Raw genomic sequence first — 6,939 nt, 5'->3', positions numbered from 1 at the left:
TGAATTAAACTTATAATTGAATTGAGGAGCCCCTGAATAACACCTAATGAAGCACAAGCTATGGCAGATATCATCATGATGGAAAAATTAGATCTATAGGTAAAATGACAGACCTATGTTCTCTATTTGTTCTTCACATCAAACTAAGATATTGAGAGATAAAAGTCTAACTCAATGAAAGGAATACACACAATGACAGAATCACAAATCCTTGACACATTGAAATGCCATTCAGTGGTTAGGTAGTTATGTGCCTATTTGGAAAGGTTCTCCTTTAATGATTAAACTGCTGTTTTTAATACTTAATTGAAATTACAAATAAATTGGTTAGCCATCTGCTCAAAAATCCTGCCCCTATATAAATAGTAACTAAAAATGTCATCTCAGTAGAATTTTACATTTCTATAACAGAAAAAAATTATTACAAGAAAAAAACGGAGAGGAGAGAGAGAGGAAGAGAAAGAGAGAGAGGGAAAGGAGAGAGAAAGGTGCAGAAGAAGGGAAGAGAGGAGGAAGAAGCAAAAGGGAGGGAAGCAGAGAGGTAAAAGGAGGGAGAGGGACAGAAGAAGGAAGAAAAAGATAGAGAGACAGAGATAGTGACAGAAAGAGATACATAGAGAGAGACAGAGATTGTCAGAGAGACACACAGGGCAGAGAGAAATAGAAAGACAGAGAGATAGAGAAACAGAGAGAGGAAGGAAATATAAGAAAAGAAAGAAGGAAGAAAGGAAAAAAAGTAAGGCAAGAAGGGAGGAAAGGACGGAAGAAAAGAGAGAGTAAAAGAGAGATAAAGAAAGTTTAAGAAAGGAAAGAAGGAAGAAAAGAAAGGAGAGAGGGAAGAAAAGATTAAAAGAGAGACAGAGACAAAGAAAGAAAGAAGAGACACAGAGAAAAAGAGGGAGGAAGGGATGAATGGAGAGAAGAAGGAAGAGAGAAAGAAAGGGGACAAAAGGAGGGAATGAGTGAGGAAGGAAAGAAGAAAACAATTTCAAATACTCTTTGAAGGGTTTATGCATGAAGGAAAATAGAACTACCAAACCAACTTTACATTTTACCTATTTGGGTTACAAACCCACTGGCCTGTTTCTTGATCTGTTCCAGGCAAAGCAGAAGTGATTTAAATTACAAAGCACCAGCTAAAGTGTTAAGGCAATTTCTCCCTTGGGTCTGTCTGTGAATTGAGCAAAAGAGTCTTTGGTTTGTGTTAGGATTACAAGGTGAGAACTCAGGTTGTCTGGGCAATTCTCTAGCTCAGAATTCACACCTTTGGTTCGGGCCTTTAAGGGGAGTTTACACCTTTAGACTTCAGAAAAGGACTTTACATATTTAAAGGAGTTTACACCTTTAAAAGGAGCAAGTTCATTGGCTGTAGGCGTTTTCACTAGCCCAATCTCTGCTAGGATAAAAGAGGCAGTCAGGCAAGCAGTGTCAGGCTGGGAGATTGCGTTGAGAAGGCAGTCTGGAAGGATAACTTAGAGACTACTGGACCTTCACATTTTGGCGACCAATGTGGGGCAAGGACTTATTCTAGGCCCTTCAGAGGAGCTAGCCTGAACTTGACAATTTGGTGATTACAAGGTGATAACTCAGGTCGTCTAGGCAATTCTCCACCTCAGAATTCACATCTTTGGTTTGGGCCTTTAAGGGGAGTTTACATCTTTCAAAGGAGAAAGTTCATTGGCTGTAGGAGTTCAAACCAGCCCCAGTGAGTTCTCACTAGCCCAATCTCTGCTAGGATAAAAGAGGAGGGCAGTTGGGCAAGGAGAGTCAGGCTGGGAGATTGAGTTGAGATAGCAGTCTGGGAGGCTAACTTCCATTTTTTGTGGACATCAGGGGAGTAGCACAACAGCTGCGCAGAGACGGAGCCAGGAGGAGCGGAAAAACCCAGTCAAGTGGTGGGAATCATATCCCTGCCTGTTAAACCACAGCAAATGAGATGCATCATGACTCTTGTCCACTGGATTGTAAGGTTTATGTAGGTAACCTTGGTAACAATGGCCACAAGACAGAATTGGAGCGAGTTTTTGGATATGGGTCACTTCAAAGTGTGTGGGTTGCAAGAAATCCTCCCGGCTTTGCTTTTGTTGAATTTGAAGATCCCAGAGATGCAGTTGATGCTATTAGAGAATTAGATGGAAGAACACTTTGTGGTTGCTGGGTAAGGGTGGAACTGTCGAATGGGGAGAAAAGAAGTCGGAATCGAGGTCCTCCACCTTCTTGGGGAAGTTGCCCACAGGATGATTATCGGAGAAGAAGTCCTCCACCCCGTTGCAGATCACCATGAAGAAGAAGCTTTTCTCATAGCTGGAGCAGGTCCCTTTCAAGAGATAGAAAAAGAGAGAGATCACTGTCACAGGAGAGAAATCATAAGCCTTCTCGTTCCTTTTCCAGGTCTTGCAATCCCTCTAGGTCAAATGAAAGGAAATAGAACATTGGCCTTCAAGAGGAGTGATGTACAGAAAGCAGCCCTTCATTTGACAGGAGCATGTACAGAACATTATAAGTTTTGTTTGAGCCTTCATAAGCTCAGTGCATTTTTAAAATATTTTAGCTGTTAAAATTTGTTTATTGTCTTGTAACAGTGACACATGTAAAGATGTGTATCTGTATGGTTTAAAACAGATCATATAAGACATGTAATACCAAGAATTTGTTAACTTTACAGTGTTCCCTTAAAGGAAATTCTAATTTTTATTGATGTTTATTGTTTTGCATCAATTTGCAAATTTCTAAAACCTGCAATGGCCAAAAAATAATATCTTCACTTGTGTTTTCTGGGGGAGGAGATGACAGACTACATTGGAGATCCTTGATTTTTGTCCACAGCAGAGTTATATGTGCAGCATCAGTTAAACAAAATGCAATGTTAAAGCTCCTCTTACAATACTGCCTCTTCCTCTCTTCCTTCTTGTTCCACCCCTGAAGGGTTAATTGAGGGAGGAGATGGGAAATGCTCCTGTTGTTCAGAATTGTACTTAACAACATTGTTATCTGATTCATCCTCTTCACCTAGTTAAGTTGGATCCTTCCCCTCTGGCTCTTTCTTCTTTTCCTTTAGTCTAACAATTTTTAAAGCCACTTGGATTAAATTGTAGGTATGAAGTGTATCTTTGGAAATTGTTTGGTTTGGAATTGTAGTATTCTCCTAGTAGCTCTCCTACTAATTCCCATTCATCTAGATCCAATTCTTTTTCCAGAGAAAAACAAGGACATATGACCTGCACAGGTTTTAAAAGTTCAGTAATCTCCTCCAAAATTATAATCAATCCTTGGCTTTTCATAACCTTGATAATGCTCTTTAAGCATTTTCTTTGAACAGAAATAGAACACATTTGCCCCATTTCACTGAAATTCTTCTTTAGCTCTTGAACAAAGTTTCCTTGTTACTCACGCTTCTGGGTCAGCTCTCTGATTTTTCCACTGGAATCAGGATCTTGTCTGTCCCTGTTTGTGCGCCAAATTGTCAAGTCTGGGCTTGTTCCTCTGAAGGGCTCAGAATAAGTCCTTGCCCCATGTCCAAGGCATCCCTAAGTTATCCTTCCAGACTGCTGTCTCAACTCAATCTCCCAGCCTGACTCTCCTTGCCTGACTGTCCTCCTCTTTTATCCTAGCAGAGATTGGGCTAGTGAGAACTCAGTGGGGCTGGTGAGAACTCCTACAGCCAATGAACTTGCTCCTTTTAAAGATGTAAACTCCTTTAAATATGTAAACTCCTTTTTCCAATTGCAGCAGGTGAAAAAAAATACTGGGCCCCATCAGAATGACACAACATCCTATCCCACTGATATAATTAGTAGATATAGGGAGAATGAGTGCTTTTTTTTTTTTTTTTTTGAAGCATCATTTCAAGGAGCTACTCATTTTCTCTGCTGAAGGACCTTAATAATGTTTTCTTGGTTTTCTCCTTTATTAAAACTAGTTCAATATGGCCAATTCCTTGAAAGCCAGTTGGTGACTAAGTGTATTGTGCCCTCTAATTGTAGCTTTAATATAAGGAAAAGGGGATTGGGCTAAGATCATTTTGTATACTCCTCTACTACAAAATTCAGAGAGTGAGGAAAATGTAATATTTAAATTCAAGTACATTTAAAGTTATCATCATGAATAGAACCAAATTTGTAAAACACACACACACACACACACACACACACACACCCACACACACCCACCCACCCACACACACACACACACACACACACACACACACACGCTATCCAGATGGAATGTTATTGAAAAGTTTATGGGCATCCAGAATCAGTTAGTCAGTCAGGGAAACATTTGCTTAAGGCCTACTATATGACAGGTACTATGAAAAATACTGGAGACACAAAGAAAAATGTCCCCTAAAAAGATAAAACAGCTTCTGCTCTCAAAGAACTCTTAGTCCAATGAAAGAGACAATATGCAAAGAGTCTTAATAAATTCTTCATTCTTTTCTCTCCCTTCTTCCCTCCCTCATTATTCTCTTACTCCCTCCCTCTTTCCCTTCCTTTCATCCCTTCCTCCCCTTCCTTTCATCTCTTCCTTTCATCTCTTCCTTCCATCTCTTCCTTCCATCTCTTCTTTCCTTCCTTCCTTCCTTCCTTCCTTCCTTCCTTCCTTCCTTCCTTCCTTCCTTCCTTCCTTCCTTCCTTCCTTCCTTCCTTCCTTCCTTCCTTCCTTCCTTCCTTCCTTCCTTCCTTCCTTCCTTCCTTCCTTCCTTTTTTATTGCAAACTTTCTTCCAGATTTCCTTCCATGTTATAGATATAAGTGTTATATTTGATTCAGCTGCCTTCCACTCTCTGTGCTTGCAAAAGAAATCCATTTCCGTTTGTGAACATACATTTCCTGAATAAGATGCCTTAGGCTATGTCATACCCATTTGTCTTCCCTGAAAATAAGCTAGAGGCTACTGCTTAGTCCCTCCATTACCCTAAAGTTCACATACAACTTCATACTCCCAGGACTACAGGGTTCCAAGAATACCAGTTGTAAAACATTGCCTAGAGAACACTGATGTAAAAAACATGGGTTTTTATGTTGGGAACAGCCTGGAATTATTTAAAATGCTATGCAATTTCTCAAATGCTGTCTTCCTGCTTTTTGATTTCTGGACCCAGCTCATCTCCATCTGTAGAACATATTCTGTGTGTATCTAGTAGTTTTTACAAATGTATTATTATCATTTATCTTTATAAGGCCCTATGGTAGGTGCTGAAGCATAATAAATAAGTGTCCCCTATCCACAATAAAAGATGATAAAAGTAACATAAGCTAAATTGTATTAGAACATCAGTGAGATTTCTAGTGGGAAAAATAGTGAAGAATGGAACAGGTTCAATTTCAAGAAAAAATACCCCTCATGTTCAAAAAGGACAATCACAATTAAATTAATGATGGCAAATGAGGGGTTTGGATTTTTGGTTTTAATATGGTAAGAAAGTTCGATTATGGAAAACTTATCCCATTGACTGAGATCTGTTACTCTTTCTTACTGTCTCATGGAGCAATCTGAGATACTGGTTGGGGAAGTGTTAAAATGACCTTCATAGAGACACAGAGCTAGTATGTATCAATTGTGAGAATTATCTGTTTTGATTCAATGAGTAGGTCTATTTTGATTTTGTGTACAATAACTTTCATCAAATCACATTTTTCCTAAACTTATGGGAATAACCAATAAGAAACTATGTGACATATTGGACATAATGCTGCGTTTGGAAGTTTAAATAATGCTTCAGGCAGTTATTCAATATATAACCCTAATAAAAGATCAGTCTCTGTCTGCCTTAGTTTTCTCATTTGGAAAATGGGAATAATAATGTATATTGGGTACTTTGGTGGCACAAGGAAAGAACTGAACTTGGAGTTAGAAAGAACTGAGTGTAAGTCTAGCCTCATATGCTTATTACTAGTTGTATGACCCTGGGCATTACCTAAACCTGTTTGCCTCAATTTCCTCAACTGGTAAACAAACTGGAGTAGGAAATGGCAGATCATTTCAGTATCTTTCCCAAGAGAATCTAATATAGGGTCATGAAAACTGGGATATGACTGGACAACAAAAACCACAATAAGAGCAACCATCTCCCAGGAAAGTTACAAAGTTCAAATGAAATAATACTAGAAAATTGTTTTGAAGATCTTTAAACACATATAAATATTAGTTATTATTGTTCTAATCATTCTCTTTCTTTTTTCCTAGAAAAGGGAAGTGCGCTAATTTCTGGAAGTGTAATATTCTTAAGAGTTTTAATTTTACAAATTTTCATGCCAGAAATGAGATGTGAAACACATCCTAATCTAAGTTTACTAGAATTGGAAAGGTTCCAGCTGCCTCTCTTTTATTGGAAAATATACTATAATGAAAAGGACATGAAATCACGATTCAAATTCTATCTATGGTGTTTGCAGGTTGTGTGATATTAGATAAGTCACCTCCCTTCTCTAAAAAAAATGGTTGCTTGTATCAGCTTATAAATTTGATTTGACAAAAGCAATCCTGAAGATGCCATAGAGAACATTCCAATTTGTTCAGGTCTGTGAGAATCTGACCAATTTTATAAGGTTTTATAAGATGTTCCCTCCATTTTATATTTGCCTAGGATATGGATGAAGTCTCAAGTTTTGCTAAAGGTTCAAGCAAAGGATGCAGATAATAATCTAAAATAACCAAATTTTGCCCTCAGGTAAGTTTGATTCTTTTCATAAACTTTGGTTCTCCAGCAACACCAAATGCTTTACTGCCGGTGATTACTGGCACTCACTAGGCAACAGAATGACTGGAATACAAAATCCATCTTGAGATGGCAACTGATGTGACTCCGGTCAAATCATTGAACATTTCTGGGAGTCAATTTATTTGTGTAACAGGGCTAGTATTTGCACTTAGCTTAGTGGTTATAAAACTTAAAAGAGAATATACATATAAACTTTGAAAATATTAAGATATTGTATAA

General features: G+C 38.2%; 1 pseudogene; it reads left to right on the top strand.

Annotated features, from left to right (window-relative positions):
* Nucleotides 1-1,927: 1,927 nt before the first annotated feature.
* Nucleotides 1,928-2,630, top strand: LOC141564802 (serine/arginine-rich splicing factor 3 pseudogene; annotated as a pseudogene).
* Nucleotides 2,631-6,939: the final 4,309 nt, after the last annotated feature.

Source organism: Sminthopsis crassicaudata, chromosome 3 (assembly GCF_048593235.1).
Source record: "Sminthopsis crassicaudata isolate SCR6 chromosome 3, ASM4859323v1, whole genome shotgun sequence".
Classification (NCBI taxonomy): domain Eukaryota; kingdom Metazoa; phylum Chordata; class Mammalia; order Dasyuromorphia; family Dasyuridae; genus Sminthopsis; species Sminthopsis crassicaudata.
Note: the sequence above shows the minus strand (reverse complement) of the source record. Positions and strands in the feature narration are given on the sequence as shown.